At 46.2% G+C, this 20,489-nt stretch overlaps 1 long non-coding RNA gene across 2 annotated transcripts in view; it reads right to left on the reverse strand.

Annotated features, from left to right (window-relative positions):
- The window catches only part of LOC137856459 (uncharacterized), a 33,691-nt gene that overhangs the window by 1,705 nt on the left and 11,497 nt on the right, over nucleotides 1-20,489 (reverse strand). Inside the window, exon 3 of one of the 2 annotated variants that reach the window (XR_011096462.1) lies at nucleotides 13,313-14,682. The exons of the other annotated variant lie outside the window; for it this stretch is intronic. This is a non-coding gene — a long non-coding RNA (uncharacterized lncRNA). Of the gene's footprint in view, nucleotides 1-13,312; nucleotides 14,683-20,489 lie in introns of those variants that run through there. 2 annotated transcript variants of the gene reach the window in all.

The following is a 20,489-nucleotide window of genomic DNA, read 5'->3' on the forward strand; positions in this document are numbered from 1 at the left end:
GACAAATATCTATTCAAGGAAAAATAGATTTTAGAGTCATTACAGGCATAGTACTTTGACATATTTCACAGATTAGACAAATTTTGCCAGGAATTCAGGCAAACAGACCACAAAATCTTCTCCTGAAAAAAAGTACACTGAAAACTCTTCATAGTACATAGCAAATAAGGAGCTTCCTGGTCCAGCATGTGAACGTTACGTACCGGCTTTTGAAGCCAGGGATGAATGCTATCTCCCCAAAAAGTAATTCTACTAACATGAAACACTTCATTACGTTACGCTGATCTCTACGTCATTTTTAATATTAAAATGCCAAGCCAAGTCATTTGCAGATATTTCCCATGTCATTTTGATAAGTAAGGCACATTTTGCTGTCACGTCAGCTGGTTTTGACTCACTTAACAGGTTTATGGTAAGAGTAACTACAGGAGTCAGTGACAGTTAAATCAAATGTCCCAACATTAGCAAAAGCAAATTTGCTTTCTGAAATAAAATAATGTTACCTTTATTATCCAAATTTTTCATTTCATACCACAAGCCTGTGAGCTGATTAATAAAAGTAATACTTTCCACATGCAACCGAGTGCTTCGGAACCAGGACGTTGTCACCAGTGCAATGGCACCAGAGAGCAGGAGGAGCTCTCCAGAGCCCTTTGTTGTCTGCACGGAGAACGGCTGAGGAAGGAAATGCATTCCTGCAATGGTGTCACACTAAACTTCAACATGGGGTTGGCTGGAAAGGTTCACAAACAAAACACCTTATTCCATCACACGCGCAGAGGAGCTCAAAAGATGTTTTTCCCCTCACTTAGCTAATGGAAATTTGTGTTTTGCCATGTAACCATCTTCTGACACCTGTTTTACAACTAGGCGTAGTTCCACCTCCCTGTGGTAAAATAATTCAAGGCTAGAGCAAAGAAAAGAACAGGGAGGTTATGCTGGCTGCCTGGGCCATAACTCACCTTGCAGGAAAAGCCTGGACCAAAGCACCTATGTGCTGCCCCCCCCATGTCCATAGACTTGGTGAAGGAACATGCAACGCAGGGTACTTGGAATTGAGAAATCAGAAGGAAAGTCATACCCCCTCTTCAGTTTATTTTATGGCTTGTAAAAGTACTAGAAGCAGCTAGCTTTGCCTTTCATGCACCCATACTTTCGTTATCTTTACTTGCTGTGCCACACCTAAGAAGAGATCACACGACTCACATGGGGAACCAGGTTCTCCAGATTTTGTCAGCTCCCGTTCTCACTTGGAGCACAACAAGTAATAACCACTTCTGAAGAAAGAGAAGCTCTCAGAATCACAGAAGATAAGCAATCAGCTGTAAAGAATTGCAATAGAACTTCTGAGGTTTATCCTTCCTTTGAAACCACACAACAGAACTAAATTGGTGCTGTTCTGGACTTCTGCTAAGCTACTGTAAGGCCTGCCTCACCCAGTGAAAATGCTAGGAAAATAAACAATAGCACACAGTACATTTGGGGGTGCGGGATTTGACATAGACCCATAAGTAGTCCTTAAGACACAAAGTTTTGTTTTAAACAGGCAACTTCAGTACTAATGAAAAGCCTCTGCTTCTGAGAATTTGACAAAGGGGGCAGCAAACAACAGGGCAAACATCAGGTTCTCTGTTCTGGCACCTGCCACTTTTAGGCTGGGAAACAACCAGAAGGTCTATCCCCCCACAAGCATTTCAGACAAGGGTTAGTAAAGATGATGACTTCAGATTTCACCACTTGAGCTGGCAAACTAAGAACTACTTACAACCGTGCTTCTGTCATGAGCTCTCAAGAAGAGTGGAGCGTTTGTGTCCCTCACAGTCGAACACTTCACCGGAGCGGGGAATTGAGGCGGGCAGGGCATTTTTTTTTCTTTTAGGGCTTTTTCTCCAGCATTGAGGCCACTCGAGGCAGCTGAGGGAGCCGCCAGGGCCCGGCAGCCCTCGTGAGGGTGGCTGACGAGGTACGGGCAGAGCCGACAGCAGCGGGCCGTTTCCACCGGGCGTTGCCGCCATTTTGCAGCCACTCGCTGAGGCAGCCAACACCTGACAGTACAACAGCAGTCCCTAGGGAGTGCCACAAACAGGACGCAAATTTTAGCAAGGAAGCTACCGTACAGAGAACTAGCGAGCCTGCTGATTTGCCATGGCTGCACCCCTGTGGAAGGTTTTTGCCAAGCAAAGTGTGGAGACACGGAGAGAGGTCCCACAGAAACATGCAAATGCACAGGTGCCAGAGCCTGGCCCTTGCACTGCAGGGTGACAGAGACAACACCTGTGTCAAGATGCAACCAGGTGAATGATTTACTCAGCCTACTGGCTGGCCTGAAGGAGGAGGTGGAGAGGCTGAGGAGCATTAGGCAGTGTGAGAGGGAGATAGACTGGTGGAGCCAAGTCCCTGCCAGCCCTGAGGCTTAGGTAGCCAGCAGAGGCTCCTGGAGAAGCACATCACCCGCTACTGCCTTGCAAACTGCTCATACTGATAGGACAACGGGGAATGGTTTTAATCTAAGACAGGGGAGATTTAGGTTGATGTTACGAGGAAGTTTTTCACTCAGAGGGCACTGGCACAGGTTGCCCAGAGAGGCTGTGGATGCCCCATCCCTGGAGGCATTCAAGGCCAGGCTGGATGCGGCTCTGGGCAGCCTGCTCTAGTGGTTGGCAACCCTGCCCAGGGCAGGGGGGTTGAAACTAGATGATCTTTAAGGTCCTTTTCAACCCAGGCCATTCTATGATTCACCTGGAGAGCCGCAAGAAAACATTCCTTAGGTGTTTTGTAGATCTGTGGTATGATCAGTCTTTCACTTTCCTATAAGTTAGCAGCAATTAAACAGTCGTCCCGATACTAAAGTCTGACATGTTGTTGAGGATATTGGTCAGCACCTGCTATCATGGAGCTTTTATTCATTTGTTTACAGATTCAGACAGAGCATGTTACATTAGTGACTCACATCTGAAGATTTATGTGCAATCACAAGGATCACGGACTTGTTTAAATAAGAACTATACTCATCACAAAACATCCACTTATGTGCCATAAGATGTAACGCTTCATTGAGCAATAGCCATTTGATTATTTTTTTCCTCTCCATAGAAAGATTCGGATTCAAGCACACTTCGTTACACCTTGGTTTGAAGTAGGTGGTTGTTCTTAATGCACAATGGAACGATGCTGTTTTAAATATCTGGCCGAGCTTTCATCCCTCCTTCAGCCTCCAAAAAAAGAAAAGTGTGAAATCTCCTAGACAACGTCACTCAAATTGCCTCAAAGGAAATAATTTATTCCCACAAAGTCAGCAACCATGAGAAGGAAATGTAACCTTTCTTGACAGAGCAGGAACAAGCAAGCAAACAAAAGTCATTTAAGCATTCCCAACAACCTTGAGAAACATGCACAGGTTCACACAGTTTAAAAACATAAACTAATACTTTAGATTTTTAGTCTTGGCTAAAATCGGATTTTTCGTTTCGGTTTCATACATGCATTCATCTGACAAGTTTTCCAAACACTAATTACGTGTCCCAGAGGAATTCCTCCTATGCTCATCACTCTTGCAAAGGGCTTTGGGGCTTCGCTTGTGAAAACTGTTACTTTGCCAAATTTGCATTTGACAGCAAAGCTCCCTGTACGTTCGCATTTGCCAGAATGTTAGTTGCCTTGTTACCCAGCTGGACCTCTTGGATGGAGGCACTTTTTAGGCTGCCCAAAGTTTGAATTACCGTGGTACTGCTAATTCAATTACTGAGTCCCTAGGCGCTCCACAAAACCAAGTTCAGTTCTCGCAGCTGTATTCTATTTATCTTCAGATAACCTTTTGTCTGGATTATTATTTCCATTTTGCCACTCCCTGTGTTATGTTACTTTTCCTTCCCATTTCAGTCATTTTCCACCCTTATTATCAGTACTGGTATTGCTCCTCTCATTTAAAAACACTACAGAAATAAAATATACTCATTCTCCCACTGTGATCGGGCTTTATTTTCTAGTGTTAATTACCAATGTGGTATTTCAAGGGCATCTTTAGAGGATGACAGTCAGATGGCTACGCCTTTCTATACAAATGAGTTGTCTCAAAATTCAACACAACTGAATGCTGAACTGCATGCAAGTATAATCAGTTGACATGGATAATTAGCTCATTGTGCACAGAAATCTTCTCAGCAGAGGCTACAAGAACGAGAAGCCAAACAAGCAAACCTCAACTACCACTAGAAACCATGAAGTTTAGCATTATATATCAGTTGATTATCTTGTGACTTTACTAGACAGCTAAATGAGGCTTCCTTTTGTGTACTATTACCTAAATCCTGTATTAATGAATTTCTGATCTGTCTTCTGAATGAGCATTGGCATCCTACTGCACCATTACTCCAAGACACAAACTATTACATTGCTACTTCCAAGTAACTAACTGCTCCATTCCCTCAAAGAAATGAAGGATTCCTGCCCTTACGCACCAGATCAACATTGCACTAACGTACAGTTTGAGTGCTGAAACTCCAGTTCACACAGAACATAAATTGCACTGGAGTCTTGTGTCAGCATTCTGCTCCAGAGCAATGTTCATACACGTTTCACATGTACAATCTGTGTTTTGACTTTCCTGTTAGAACAGAACTCACAGAAGATAATACCCTCCTCACAAAGGAATTTGCAATTATCCCAAACAGAATCAATGTTTCTACTAAAAGATTATAGCAGAATATACCAAATATTACTTCATTCCTTTAGAACATTACTTCCATTAAGATGTTTACTAACACTCAACATGTGGGAATATAACATAGGCCAAGTCACTAGAACATATCTGAATGATTCAGTCATAAGCTCAGTTCACAGGCCTGATAGCTTCTGGCTAAAAGTTCCTCTTCACTACATCCCTGTGTCCATAATTTAATTCAGTCAATATTTATTGCTGTGCTTCCATCAGAGAAAATATCGTACACTACATCAACAACGTTTGTAGCAAGTAAGTTTATTAGCATGGATCGCGACTGGAGTTAGTAAATTGTCTTGCTATATTTTCCACAAAATAATCTTTTGCAATGTAGGAGAGAAGTGGTCTTTACTCTTAGCTACTAATTCGCGAGGTTTAATCACTATCTGTTCTTCTGTTGGCTGACCTGTGAAAACTGTAGGTAGAACAAAAACACACCTTCTTCGCTCAAAGTCACCCAACATACCTGCCAGCGTCTTTACAACACGGCTACATATGTGGCATGCAGCAGCAGCCTACTTTGATTCAGAATCACTTCTCATAAGTTGGAGGTCTTGGAGGAACACGTTGGCACTCCAGCAACTGAAGGGTTTGGCCTTTCTCCCTACTTTAAAGAGACAGACAGACAGACAAAGTGTCTGTTCCTGAAATGCGTGCTGAGACCTCTGCAATGGAGCTGTCAGGCAGTTTTTCACTCTGACAGCTGATGCAACACCTTGTATAAAATCAGGTTTATCATTTCCCTGTGTTGTCCAGTGAAGTAAAACTAATTACCTGAACTGCTATTTTAATGTTTCTTGCAGATAGACTTCAAATAGCCCCATTCAATTGCTGCTTTATATAGCATGGCTTTCTGACTGGATGTTTTTATCCCAGTAATTTGTAAGGCACCTAGAAAAGAGCTGGCCATACGTCCTGGAGAAGCAGCAAAACTGCCACCCTACAGCCAGACTCTAATGCTCGATCAGTAAGATGACAAGCACCATTCCTACCTACAAAACTTGAATGGGGACACACAGCCCACTGCCAAAGCGAAGGGTTAGAAATGTTTTCATTCAAATAAGCAGGGCTAGTGGGAACTGGTGTGAGCCCTCTTCTCCCTAATAACAGTCAAGGGGTGGAAGGGAAGTGGGGGGAAAAAGATTAATTCTTTTTTTTCTTAATCTCCTGCACCCTACTGGCCAGTTTCTGTATACTCTGCAGAGAACTCTCACCTAACAAAAGGTTAAAAAGAGTCTAAAAGACATACGAAGTCATACAAAACTGATGATTCATTCACATCCAAATGAAACAAAAGAAAAACCAAAAGCCTCATCTGAGTTTAATCATTATCTCATAACCATTTAAGTTCAGTTTTTAATAGCTTAGTGGAATCTACAATGAGACAGGTAGCTATGCACCCAGCAGGCAGCAGGTAACAGGACCTTGAGAAAGAAAAGGGAATCCATGGGTGGGACCCCAAGGCTCAACCTTCAGTAATTTCTTCTGCCTCAGACTTCCTTCCTGTCTTTGAGCAAGCCACGTTGTATCTGGGAGCCTCTCCTTTCTGCTTCCTACACCACTTAACCACGGTTAAACTTTTCGGGGCTGCAGAAAGTTGGTATTCTTTGAAGAATATTAAGTATTTAGATGGAGGGGATACCTGGCTAGGTTTAGGGAAATGATCAGGCTTCAGAGGTCAGAGTGAGCGCAGCACTGTAACTGGAGTGGGGCTGTGAGAGGAGTGAACATTGCTGCCATGTGTAGTCAAAGGCTGCTTGAAGAGCACTCCTGTAAGGAACACGGCCTGTGGCCGGGGGCTCGTCTCTTGGCCTGTAAAATACCAACTGCCCAGACTCACTAGCCGGCATCTTGCTAAACATGCTTTTCAGCCAGTGTCCGAATGATAATGCTCTACCTACCATTTGTGAACATGGAAACTTGCCTGCTCTGTGATGCACGCGTCAGATCTTTTTCCACTACTCTTCAGTTTGGTGTAGCCTGTTTAAAGCACTGGTACTGAAACATCCCACTGGATGGTCTGGGGTTAGGGATGTGAAATTCATAACTCTGAATTCATCCTGCGTTCACTAATTGTACTAAGTAAGATTCTCACACCTCATTATTGTATGTTATACCTAAATTCCCCGCACGTAATTGCAAAAAAATATATATATATTTCAAGAAGAAGGCCTTAAAGCAAGTATTTTAGGGAGGAAGAAAAGCAATGAGTTCTATATAAAAATAAGTTCTATATAAAAAATCATGAAGTAGTTTTTCAAGATTTATTGGATTCTGCATTTATGTATGCTCAAGTTTGGAAATGATAAAATAATCTGATCTGTTTCATGTTGCTTATGAAATAAACTCTTATTTAAAGAGTAATAGAGCTAAGATTATTGCAACTAACAGTTGGAGGAATAGCCATCCAACTATTAAGGTGGCCTTTTGGACTCAAGAGGTGTTGATACAGTCAGAGGCTTTCTGTACCCAGATTCATAAAGTTATTAAGGTACTGGAAACTGTGGAGGACAGATTTTTAAAAAACACTTATCTACATATGGGAACATATATAGAAAAATACATAATTGTGATTCTTTTACACATACTAATGCAAACACAGGAATAAGCGATCAGACCTTTACTATAGAAAACCATATAGACAAATAACACATGGCTCTGCATTGAAGAACTCACATTAGGTACTGTTCCTGCATTTATTTTATATACAGTCATAACTTTGAGAAAATAGGCAGTCCACTAACTAAATTATGATCCCCAAATGTCTTTCTGTAATTAAACCCAAATTATTTGATGACAGACAAGTAGATGTATCACTCAGACAGGGAACAAAAATATCTAAACTAAAACATGTTAATAAAAACCCCTTTAAAACACTCTCATGATTATTTCCCCAAGGGACTACAAAGTGCTTATGCACCCAGCATTCGATTTCAAAGGGCTGTAGTAGCTAGCACTTTTCCAAACGCAATCGCAGAATTCTCTAGCATCACAGAAGTCAATTATCCAAAATATCGCTAATTGTGACTCTTAGTTATGCTACTGCTCATCAAGAACAGTTCTACTACTTCCTATCTCACTGTCTGCACACAAGCAGTGTAGGAACAAAGAAGCCCTATTATCTCAACGAGTACTAACGGAGAATCAGAGCACCCACAACTATTCACCAAATACAAGGTCTGCTGTTCATGCCATACTTCATGGATTTGCCTGCTGACACTTCATTGACACCAGACAAGTCTCTCCACCACTGCAACCAGTATGCTCCACAACTGATGCTCTGATGTCAATGCCTGTCGAGTCTCTTTGTGAAGAAAGAGACTTTCCAGAGGCAACCCTTTCGTACAGCACTTTCTGCACGTATTCTCTGAGCTGTCCACCCACATGAGAACAACATCTCTGTCAAGATGACTACAACACAATAATTAACAACTTCTTGCCAGGAAGTATGGAAGTGTTTGCTGGGTTATCTCCCTTGATTAAATGAACAACCTAAACAGAAGTATTCTTCTTTTCCATAGAGATTTCCATTACAAAATGCCATCCTTAGCAATGACATTGTGTCAACGTAAAGAGTCTCTACAGCTGTAGGACTTCAGTGACTTCAACAACAAGCTTCATCAATGAGACTATCTATTGCTCTACTTACAAGCAAAGTTGTGTAATTACTAATTTGTAGAGTAAGAAGACCTTTCAGGAAGACCATTTTAACACTAACATATGTTCACATCACATAAACTATGGTCAGTCTGTCTTCATCATTTTTAAATGCATACCTGCTTTAGTACTTGTCATGGGGAACTGGATTAGTGGACTAGCTCTGTACGTGATGATGCTTCAGAGACAAATCGTGAAATCCCAAAGCAGGCAATTACCCAGTACCTCCAAGTTATGGTTACCTCCAAGTATGGTGAAAAAATATTAAATTCGGATCTACAAGTTGGTTTATACCATCAAGCAGGAGCCTTTGAATTTAAGTTAATTCATCAGTTCTTCTACCAACTTTTCATCACAAAGCCCCTACTACGCACCTTCTCCACCTTCCCAAAATGCTTTTCCACCTCTCTTCCAAGTAAAGACAATCAGTTGTGCAAATCACATTTCTATATAATTTTAACCTAGCTCATTCAAAAATCCCTTATTTTTCCACCCAGTAAACACAAAACAGAACTACTAGGTTAGGTATTAGAAAGAAATCCTTTGCTCTGAGGGTGGTGAGGCAGTGGAACAAATTGCCCAGAGAAGCCGTGGATGCCCCATCCCTGGAAGTGGTTGAAGGCCAGATTCGATGGGTCTTTGGGCACCATGGTCTGGTGGAAGCTGTGCCTGCCCATGGCAGGGGGCTTGGAACAGGATGGTCTTTAAGTCCCTAAGATTCCAGGATTTTAACACCCAACCTTAAACACACAAGGTCAGCTGTCCCTCAGGACAGAGACTTTGCAGTCTTTCTGGACACCGGTTCTGTCTGAACAGCCTTGTGGACACAAGCTTTCCCTCTTTTCCTGCCTGGGCTGTCTCCACCTGCAAGTGTGGGCCTGGTGCTGCTCACCTTTCTGCCACAGAGCCCCTCAGAGAGGACGCAGGCTTCATCTTCTCTACTCCCTCCCTGCAGGCAGCTGTCAGGTCCACCCCTGAGCCTTCTCTCCTCTGTGCCGACCCAAGGAGATCCCTCAGCCTGCCCTTGTATGCCGTGTGCCCCGGCCCCTCACTGCCTCGTGTGCCCTGGGCTGTGCCCGCTCCACACCCATCAGGATCTTTCCTGTTCGGGGGAGACCAGAAGGGGATCCCAGAGTTCAGGCGGAGCCACAAAAATGACACCAAATCCGAGAGGAAAGTGGTTGCTTACTGGTTGTTGTTTATTGTTGTTGTTGCAACGCATTTATGTATTTATTATGATTATTCTATCAGTCTGTTGCCCCGTGCTGGGAAGAGCTGGCACCCAAGCACCTTGAAGGGACTTCACGCTGCACTCCCGCGCTTCTTCCTGGCAGGCCTGAAGACTTCTGCTTCTGCAGAGGAACAGCTGTCTGCGTGCCCGTTTCCAGGGCTCTGCTGCTGCTCTCTGTGCACCGCCATGCAGGGCCAGGCTTCGTCTTCAAGCACCTCTTGGCAGCCTTCTGGAGACACCCCACGCCCAGCGTGGCCTTCGCAGGGCTTCTCCTGTCGCCCGCTGCAGCAGCCCAGAGGAAGCCGAGTGCGCTCTTGCCCAGTGCTTGGGGCTCCGTGCAGAAGAGATGACACTTCTGCAGGAAAGGGGGGGAAGGGGAAGGGGAAGCGGAAGGGGGAAGGAAAGGCGGGGGAGGGAAGGGGGGAGAGGCCATCTGCAGGCAATCCGGCATGATGGTAACGGGATGGCCTCTCCCCCCTACACGTGGCGGCGGAGGCAGTGCCGGGAGTACGGAGCGGTCCGGGCGGTTCTGCGATGACGGTGTTGGTGTCTCGCTGGTGGGAGCCCTGGCACGATGGTGTTGTGCCACACCAGATGGGATGGAGGTGGATCCACCTCCATCGGCTCTTCCTCCTCCACGGGCGGATCCACCTCCATGGGCTCCACACCATCCGCCGCGGCCGCTCCATCTCCACTGGCGCTCCTCCGCCTCCACTTCTTCGCAGGCTCAACAGCCCAGCTCGCCTTTGACCCACGCAGGGGTGGGCAGCTGTCGCCCCAGGTTCTCTTAATCCCAGCCATGTCTGGAGGTCGCTAGAGATCCTGGGGGATCAGCGAGGGGGGGGCCAGGCGCAGGGGCTTTTATAGGCCCCAGGACAACGCCGGGGGGCAGATGCCACTGTGACATCAGGAGGCCTCTGTGATGGCCGCAGTGATGGCGCCACGCCCCAGGCCCGACATGGCCGTGTTGGGAGGGGGCTTCTGAAAGAGGCCTGAAAGAGGCCCTGGGGTGGGAGGAGGAGGATGCTGAAGGGGTCTGGGGCCCCCCTTTCCTGAGGGTGTCTCTCCCGGGCCATTTTGCTTGCCAGAGAGACAGGCTGCCCCTTGGGGCAGCACCGTTTCAGCACCGTTTGTGTGCCTTTTGAGATCAACACAGCTTGTAAGATGTTCCCAAACTGATAGCCTTTGTCTGCGTGAGTTTCCTGTGACGTCCTTCAAGTTAACAAACTCATCTTCAAAACAGAATGGAGTATTGGTTCGTAGTCACCAGAGCAATACATCCAAACCAAGAAACAAGCAGTTCAAAATAAATATTGCATGGGCATTTGTGTAAGAACAGCAAAACTGTGTTTGTACAACTTCAATGTTCAGCTGCACAGAGCCTGTCTGAAAGAGAGTTTATGCACATTTTCTCTTGTAACTCCCATAGGTCTCAAACACTCAGTCTTGACTGCAAAACATGCTTGCGCCAGAGCTTCCATGTGGCTACAGATGTCCTTCAGCATCCGTGCCCTGCAGAGCAGGCAGGGAACACACTGACTGAATGGCAGTGGGACTGCTCCCAGAGTCCACAGTGGAAATGGTACTGGAAGTCACTGGGGCTTGCTTTGGAGAAAAATGCAAACAGTGGCAGCAAAAATCACACAATCCCCCCTCACATTTCTCAGTGATCCAGTTCTTCTCCGATCCATGGCACCGCGTTCATACTCCTCACATACCAGTGTGGTTGGCTCCATATGATGCACATGGTTGTGCCACGGCACTTTCAGGTGTATTGGATGGATCACTGCCAGAGGTGATGGTGCCCCCTTTAAAGCCCCTGTTCCTGCCACCCTTGACTATGGCTTGCCTCAGATCCTTCCCTGACACTCCTCTGCCACTACCCCTGGATATGGCATCTGCCCGTTCTGCACCCATGTCTGGTGAGCCTTCTCATGGCCTTTCAAGCTCCCTCACACCTGGCACACACAGTACTGAGTTACCCTTTATGTGTAACATAAACTCAGGATAACTCAGGATATATCATGGAAAGAGCTATCACGAGATGAACAACCACTCTTTATCCGACATTTGTTTTCTTGGGCTGCGTGATTATCAAGGCATTGAAAATTAATATCATCTGTTTTGCACAGCGTTCCCTCCCAGTTTTCATAATAATAATAATAACAATAATAATAAAAGATGTATTAGTCACCTCCGACAAAGAAACATGACAAGCATGTGCACCAACTCCACTAGAGATTGTACGCAACAACTTTAGGGAGAGGAATCATAGACTCTTGGAATCAGAGAGTGGTCTGTGTTGGAAGGAACCTTAAAGACCATCCCATGCCAACCCCATGCAATGAGCAGGGACACCATCCACTAGAACACCTTATCCAACGCCGCTTCCAACTAGATAGACCTTAAGCACTTCCAGGCATGGGACTTCTCTGGGCAACCTGTTCCACTGCCTCACCACCAATGGAAGTGTTTAAGGCCAGGTTGGATGGGGCTTTGGAAACCATTGTCTAATGAAAGCTCTCCCTGCTCATCACAGGGAGCTGGAACAGGATGGTCTTTAAGGTGCCTTCCAACCCCAATACATTTTGTGAGGCCAGAATACTAACAGCCAGCCTTGTGCACTCAAGGTCAGCTACCCCAAGGCCAGAGACTCCGTAGACTTTCTAGACACCGGTTCAGTCTGAGCACCCCTGTGAGGACAATCGGTTCCTTTTTGCTGCCTGGGCTGTCACCACCTGCAAGTATGGGCCTGGTGCTGCTCACCTTTCTGCCACAGAGCCCCTCAGAGAGGACGCAGGCTTCGTCTTCTCTACTCCCTCCCTGCAGGCAGCTGTCAGGTCCACCCCTGAGCCTTCTCTCCTCTGTGCCGACCCAAGGAGATCCCTCAGCCTGCCCTTGCATGCTGTGTGCCCCAGCCCCTCACTGCCTCGTGTGCCCTGGGCTGTGCCCGCTCCACACCCATCAGGATCTTTCCTGTCTGGGGGAGACCAGAAGGGGATCCCGGAGTTCAGGCGTTGTGGGATTATTCTGGGTTGTGCCTGCGTGCACGAAAGGAGGGGTCTGGGGTGCTTGCGAGCACAGTGGGAGGGGTCCTGGGTTCCTGGGTGGGACACTTAGACACTATATAAGATAATGTCACGCAGTAAAAAATTGGCTTACGGCACAGAACGCTGGTCGTTGTGTCCGTTTGTCTCGGAGCTTTCGGTCGGGTTATCCTACAGGCGTAGCCACAAAAATTACACCAAATCCGAGAGGAAAGTGGTTGCTTACTGGTTGTTGTTTATTGTTGTTGTTGTTGCAATGCATTTGTTTATTTATTAATGTTTATTATGATTATTCTATCAGTCTGTTGCCCCCTCCTGGGAAGAGCTGGCACCCAAGCACCTTGAAGGGACTTCACGCTGCACTCCCGCGCTTCTTCCTGGCAGGCCTGAAGACTTCTGCTTCTGCAGAGGAACAGCTGTCTGCGTGCCCGTTTCCAGGGCTCTGCTGCTGCTCTCTGTGCACCGCCATGCAGGGCCAGGCTTCGTCTTCAAGCAGCTCTTGGCAGCCTTCTCCGAGACACCCCACGCCCAGCGTGGCCTTCGCAGGGCTTCTCCTGTCGCCTGCTGCAGCAGCCCAGAGGAAGCCGAGTGCGCTCTTGCCCAGTGCTTGGGGCTCCGTGCAGAAGAGATGACACTTCTGCAGGAAAGGGGGGGAAGGGGAAGGGGAAGCGGAAGGGGGAAGGAAAGGCGGGGGAGGGAAGGGGGGAGAGGCCATCTGCAGGCAATCCGGCATGATGGTAACGGGATGGCCTCTCCCCCCTACACGTGGCGGCGGAGGCAGTGCCGGGAGTACGGAGCGGTCCGGGCGGTTCTGCGATGACGGTGTTGGTGTCTCGCTGGTGGGAGCCCTGGCACGATGGTGTTGTGCCACACCAGATGGGATGGAGGTGGATCCACCTCCATCGGCTCTTCCTCCTCCACGGGTGGATCCACCTCCATGGGCTCCACACCATCCGCCGCGGCCGCTCCGTCTCCACTGGCGCTCCTCCGCCTCCACTTCTTCGCAGGCTCAACAGCCCAGCTCGCCTTTGACCCACGCAGGGGTGGGCAGCTGTCGCCCCAGGTTCTCTTAATCCCAGCCATGTCTGGAGGTCGCTAGAGATCCTGGGGGATCAGCGAGGGGGGGGCCAGGCGCAGGGGCTTTTATAGGCCCCAGGACAACGCCGGGGGGCAGATGCCACTGTGACATCAGGAGGCCTCTGTGATGGCCGCAGTGATGGCGCCACGCCCCAGGCCCGACATGGCCGTGTTGGGAGGGGGCTTCTGAAAGAGGCCTGAAAGAGGTCCTGGGGTGGAAGGAGGAGGATGCTGAAGGGGTCTGGGGCCCCCCTTTCCTGAGGGTGTCTCTCCCGGGCCATTTTGCTTGCCAGAGAGACAGGCTGCCCCTTGGGCACCGGGACTGCCCTCTGCCTCCGCTCCTGCACCCTGAGTAGGATCCTTTTTCAGAGTAGCCTCATGCTTCAGACACACCAACTCTTCCCTTTGACATGTTTCATAGCTCCCTGTTTACTGATTGTAATACAAAGAACCCATCCTCGTGCAGTGCAGTCACTGTAGCACTTGCTTTGGGCAGTAGCGAGGACCCCAGGGCCCGGGCTTCACTCCAGGTCTGAGATGCTCCTGATTTCCAGGGAGCTTTGCCTCTTCTCATGGCTTCTCCTGGGCCACAATCCACAAACGAGTGAATCCAGTCCACGCGTTTCTGGGAAGGCAGTTCAGCACACTTCTGTGTTTATCCAAACCTTGCTAAGGCTGACAGGCTTATTTTCTTAAATATCTCAGTACGAGTGCCCGCAGCCAACAGCCCACACATCGATTAGCAGCACGCCAGCCACAATTAAGCTGAGGAAAACATCACGAGTACAGCGCAGGGAACTTCAGGGCACTCGGCCTAGCACAGGGAGTGAAGTTGGGAACTGGGCTCTACAGATTTGAAAGAAATGTACGGTGTGGGAAATGGCAGCTGGCTAAAGATCTGTTGACAGAGGGCTGGAAAGTCACGGAGAGACCATTCTCGCACACTTTGCAAGCTCAAGCATAAGAAAAACAGTAATGTTATTTAAGTAGCAGCAATGTCTTCATCTTGAGGTAGAAAAACCATGCCAAAATACACCAAGGAGGAAGAAAAACAATGTCTTGTGTAAAATAATTCTACACAAAAGCATCAAAAGTGTAGTATCTTGATAACACAGCAAAGTTTACCACCTGGAAAATAGTCACACTAGTTTTCCCAAGAACATTCTTGAAAGCTTTATGAATTGTGCGTCTACAAATAAGGAGTGGCAGGAAGGAAAACAAAGCAGAAGGGTTGTGCAGGACTAGCAAGGTGAACTTATATACGTACGCCACGAAATAAAGTTTTACCAAGTACGGCTCATGGAACCTCATTAATTTATTTCAAAACTTTATCAAACTTCTGAGCTTTTTAGTTGAGAACAGAAATCTGTCCTGAATGTTTCAGAGAGCTCCTTGTTCTGTTCAGCTTGGATTTCTGCTCCCAGTAACTACTCCATCCAAAAATCTCAGTAACTTCAAGGTTGTCCAGAAATGTTAAATTCTGAAGCTACCTCTCCCTCTTCCAGGCTGAGAGACAAGAGCTGTGGCTGTTGGTTACATGTTAGGACCTTGCTGCACTGAGAATTAGCACCTTGTAACTTCCCATCAAATACCTTACCCTCAGGAAAACCAAATCACACGGTTGACTCCAACTTTGCCTGCGTGCATACAGAAACATAAGTCTGGCAGTTCTAACTAAGCTAGTGAGAAAGATTATGGGGGGAGGGGGAATGAAATATTTCAGTGTTGACATTGCCAATTAATCACTGACAAAGGTCTACGTAAAGCTTCTGCATTGATTTGCCTATGGACAGATACAGACGAATACACAAAGTATCCAGCTATCTAGCAACCAGCTGGTACACCACAATCACTACTAATTCGTTTACGCACCGTCGCCAGGCTACACAGTGGAACAATCGGTGCCAAGTTCCAGCTGAGTACCTGGCATCATCTGATCGCGTGTTGATCAAACCTGGGAATGGAAGGGAAGCGCCTAACTGCTACTTTTCAAACATTTCGGTTTCTTTGCATATTTTCAAACCCAAGATGTATTAGGTAGTCACTCAAACAAGGAAATGAAATATGAAAAAACCTGAACGGAGTAGGCGAACTCTGCTGCAGCATCCCAAGAGCTGAGCAGCTGGCTCTGGCTTAGGAGACATCTTGCTGAGGAACAAGTTTTGGTTTTAGTTCAAACTCTGATGATAGGTCAAGCAATTTCCATGTTTAACACAAAGCAAAACTTGGTCTAAGAATCTTCAGTCAAATTTTTCTGTATTAACTTTATGTTCATGCTCCAAAGCATAATTCAATCTGAAGCACACAGTACTTATCTGGCGTACTTTTAATGTGTTGAGGGGAGCACAGAAAGACAAATCAGTACATTGATTTTTCAAAACAAACAAAAAAAAAGTGCTAGGTACCTGCCTGCTCCTAATAACCTAGTTTTACGGGGCCATTTCAGCCGCAGGAAAAGAGTGCTCTGTTCTCCTACCTCTCCGTATCCCAGGGATCTCTACAGAAAGTAACGTGCATTAACAGATTACCAACTCTTCACCAATCTGGATAAAAGCTTACAACACTTGTACGATATCCTAGCACAAACTCTGCAGAGATCTCTTTCTAAAGCCAATAAACTGCAAGAAAACAACGCTCTTCCTGGGACCCGGGCATCAGGAGCAGCCTTCTGGAGGAACAGAGAAAAGGGAGTAAGTTAGGGTCAGCCAGTGAGGACAACTGGAAGCAGCTGAGCCCGTCTAACACAGCTGCTGTCATCCCCTACTTTGCTGTCAGTAGCAGACAACTACATTTTTAAGAACCAGACCTAGGGGTGATGGCAAAGTGCTGCCATACGAACGAGATTATGGCAAGAGCTGTCCATAGCTCTGTTCTTACAGGCTGAGCCCAAAGTTCTCGAGACCACTCCTCACAGGCTCTTCTGTATTATGCTTTCCAGCTCACCTCCTGTTATTTTAAAGACTCCTCCTAGTTACAAGTTCCACTTGGAGCTCTGATTGAGAGACCTATGCTTAACACCCTCACTGCACACGAATTTGCCATCAACAGAGATGAGAGAGCAGTCAGGTATGTGATCACCAGCATTACCTGTCTCTTGCAATGCTGATGTGTTTCTAAGTGACCTGACACTGCCAACACCACTTGGGAACACCTTACGCCTTGTCTGGAGTCCAAAACCCCACAGCCCTGTGGAAGTACCAAGCGAAGGAGTGCCTGGTTTTACTCAGCTGTCGGTTTAAGTGGGAACAGTGCAAAACACGAGCAAATTAAAAAGGCTTTACCGTCCACAGACAAAGAAGACCTGTCAGGTTTGCATGTGTTCTTTTGATAAATTGCATGTGAAAAATTGCAGATTTGATTAAGCACAAGAACTTCACAAGGTGACGCGGCAAATACAGGTAGCCTGAAAGCTGACAGAAGATAAAAGCACTTTATTTCCTGCTCCTGAGAAAAACTCATTTTGGATCATCCTTACATCTCAGTAACTTCCCATTTTATTCTGTGCCTGGAAGCTATCAAAGACCCTTAGGTCTCTCCAGGAGACTCATCCTAGAAAACAAGACATTCCTTCTCAGAGTGTTTTTAAGCTACTAAATAATTAAAAACTGGACGACAAGCACATTACGCATCCAGAATTTTACACTTTTGCCTAAGACCCAGTCAAAAACAGATCCCAATTTGCTAGTGATCAGGCAAACGGGGATAACTTCGCCTCCTCCCCCTCCCCAGGATGCTGTATGGCTAATTTCTGTCTGCCTTCGGTTCCCCAATTAAGTGGCTGGTCTCTGCTAAGTACACTGCAAACACACATTGTATGCAACTCCACAGCAGTGAAGTGACCTGCCTTTCCTGCTCAGCACAAAATGGTGAATGGATAATAACTACATTTTTTCCCTAGGGCATTTCCATGTGAACATTGAAAAAACAACACTAAAATAATTATTAAAAATGGAGCGAGTTCTCAGTAACATAGGGAATAGGGGAACCTTGCTAGATAGGTAGACTAGCAACAAAACATTGCTAAAAATTTTACTTCTCTTATCCTTTTTTGATGAATACCCACTTTCTGCAAAGAGGCTGACTGATTTATTTGCAAAAGGGAAGGAAGGAGAGCATTAAACCCGTGCAAACAAAATGAGGAGAAGTCGCTGGCCAGTGACCCTGTTGGCCCGGTGTTGTTTAATAAGCACTCTGGTGACACACTCCAAAAGGGGATTCATCAGGGGACATGATGCCTTCATTGCAGCCCGCTGCTCCAGTGGTGGTGGTATGTTAAATTTAAGGCAGCGAGGGGCTGTCTGCCTGATCTCGCACTGACATTTCTCTCTGGGCAGCTCTGCTTAGAGGCAGCCAGTTGCAATGTAAAACCTGCACACATGCAGCTTTTAAAGTAGAACAGTTCAGTGGAAAGGACCTTCAGTGATCATCGGGTCCGCTTCAGGGCTAACCAAAAGCCAAAACAGATTAACAAGGGCATCGCCCAAATGCCTCTGGAGCACCGACAGGCTTGGGGCATCAGCCACCTCGCTGGGCAGCCTGTTGCACTGTTTGACCACTCTCCCAGTAAATAAATTGTTCCTCACGTCTAGTCTGAGCCTCCCGGGCCATCCCCATGCCCCCAGTGCCTGGTTCCCTTGGAGCAGGGTCCGGTATCTCCCAGTCCACGTCCCCTCCCCTGCAAGTCTCAAGGTAAATGGTAGCAGGACCAGAGCCTTGTATTCGTTAAGGCCAGAACATCTAGCACCTCGCAACTCACAACTCCAGCTTTCCCAAACATCGTTCCCCAGCCACAACCAGAAATCCACCTAGGTCTTGCAGCTGCAGAGCCGTCATTAAAAGCCTTGAAGAGTTATCCACCTGCCACTCCTGGGAACCTTTGGTCTCTTTCCAGGCACTACCATTCCTTTGCCTTCACATTTTTAAGCTACTACCTAGCAAGGAATATCCACTGCTCTTCTGTGCTATGTGAGGTTATGTGCTGCAACGCCCCCATGAAAACTCTCTCTCTTGTTTGGAGAAAGCAGCCAGGAGGATGGGAGAACCTCAGGATTTGTCTCACTACAAAGCAACCAAGATCTGCCACCACTAAACACCCGCTCAGGTAGTTTAGGGTGACTTGGAGCCGTGAAAAAATCCCTTACGACAACCATTTCCATGAACAAAGAAGGAAACAACACAATGGGTGTGGAAAGTATCCCCAGCACAGAAAAACGTGCATAAATTGGACAGAAACAGCCCACCTTCTTACACCATACCCGGTTTTGTAAAGCTCTGTGAAAAGCATTTTGATATAAATGAAGGATGAATGTTTCAGAATTACTTGTCTGACTTACCAAATCCACTCAGAGGCTCTGTTCTTATTTCTAATTTTACCTAACAAGCTTTCTAGTTTTCTCATGACATCTTCCACGTAAGAGTAGCTGACGTGTTTGCTTTAGGAAACAAACGTAAAATATCTGCCTACAAGCTGATCTTTCGACACCAACACAATGCATCTCTTTGCCCCTTCTCCTCTCCTGACATCAGCTCCGGTGCATAATTAGGGCTCTGCATCATGCGGAGACATTATAACCAACGTGGGTAAGAGTAGGAAACGATTGTATCACTCAAACTAAACTCAAACCAATTGTGTTCTAGGGCAGATGTTATCTACCCAGAGGACAGTAGTGGCCAAAAGAAAGACAGACTAGGATGGCATCGTGAAATAAATTTTCATATCATAACTGCACAAATAAACACCAGCTGGTGACCCACACCTCTAATTTCTATGGAAGAAACCTATTTTCTTTCTAAACGCTCTTCCCAGAGAGAGAAGTGCTCCTTCCTATCTCTTTTAAGGCTGAACTACTGCTTTTATGTTCTTGGACAGTAGTCAGTATTTGTACAGACAGACCTAGGATCCTTAATATTGGATTAAGGAATTAACTGCAGTGGGATTTGCAGCCTTTTCCATTTTCTCCCTCCTATCACACCAGTATTTACCAAGTTCATGTGTGCTGGAGGCAAGCTCAATTTCCATCTCTGCTCGGGGGAGTGATTAAATCTAGCTGATGCTGAGAAGAAGAAATGCAGTGCAATGACTATAGCAAGACTTGGCTGCCAAGCCTGTGAGGAAGGATTAGTACCAGAAGCAGAGCTACCAAAAGAAAACACCTGCAAAGATACCTGCAAAGAAAGGTTAGGAAAAAAAAAAAAAAAACACGTAAATTTAATTTTTCTAAACAGCAAAGCCAAGTCGCTATAAGCATAGAACTTAAGTGCATTAAACTCAATTTCAATACCAAAAAGTGTTCTAGTAGTGCAATTTTAGATTCGTTAGAATAATCCCTAACTTTGAAGGAGTTTGTAACATGATTTAGGATTTCCATTTTGCAGCTAGTGTGGATCTTTTAACAGACCTGAAAGGAAATCCTAAATCTGAGTTTTACTGAAGTTTGGAGTTGATTCAAATTTTGCAGCATTGGCTTATTTCTAGCAATGAAACACGAAATGTTTCCTCTGTTAGAGGGACCTATTAGTAGCTTGTTCCTCTGCCAAAACGGAGCTGCCTTTCCTATAACCTGAAACCTTCCCACCAACTGAAAAACAGCCACCTCGCCACTCAAGGAGATGAACAAACACCTCCAAATTATCCGCTGCATAGAAACGACAACTGCTACTCATAGAGCAGACTGAACGCCTTATTTTGGAGCTACACATTAGTCCAATGGTGGTGTTTTCTGGAGCATAACTAGGTTCAACTGGCAGCACTGACTTTTCA

This window comes from Anas acuta, chromosome 4 (assembly GCF_963932015.1).
Source record: "Anas acuta chromosome 4, bAnaAcu1.1, whole genome shotgun sequence".
NCBI classification, from domain to species: Eukaryota; Metazoa; Chordata; class Aves; order Anseriformes; family Anatidae; genus Anas; species Anas acuta.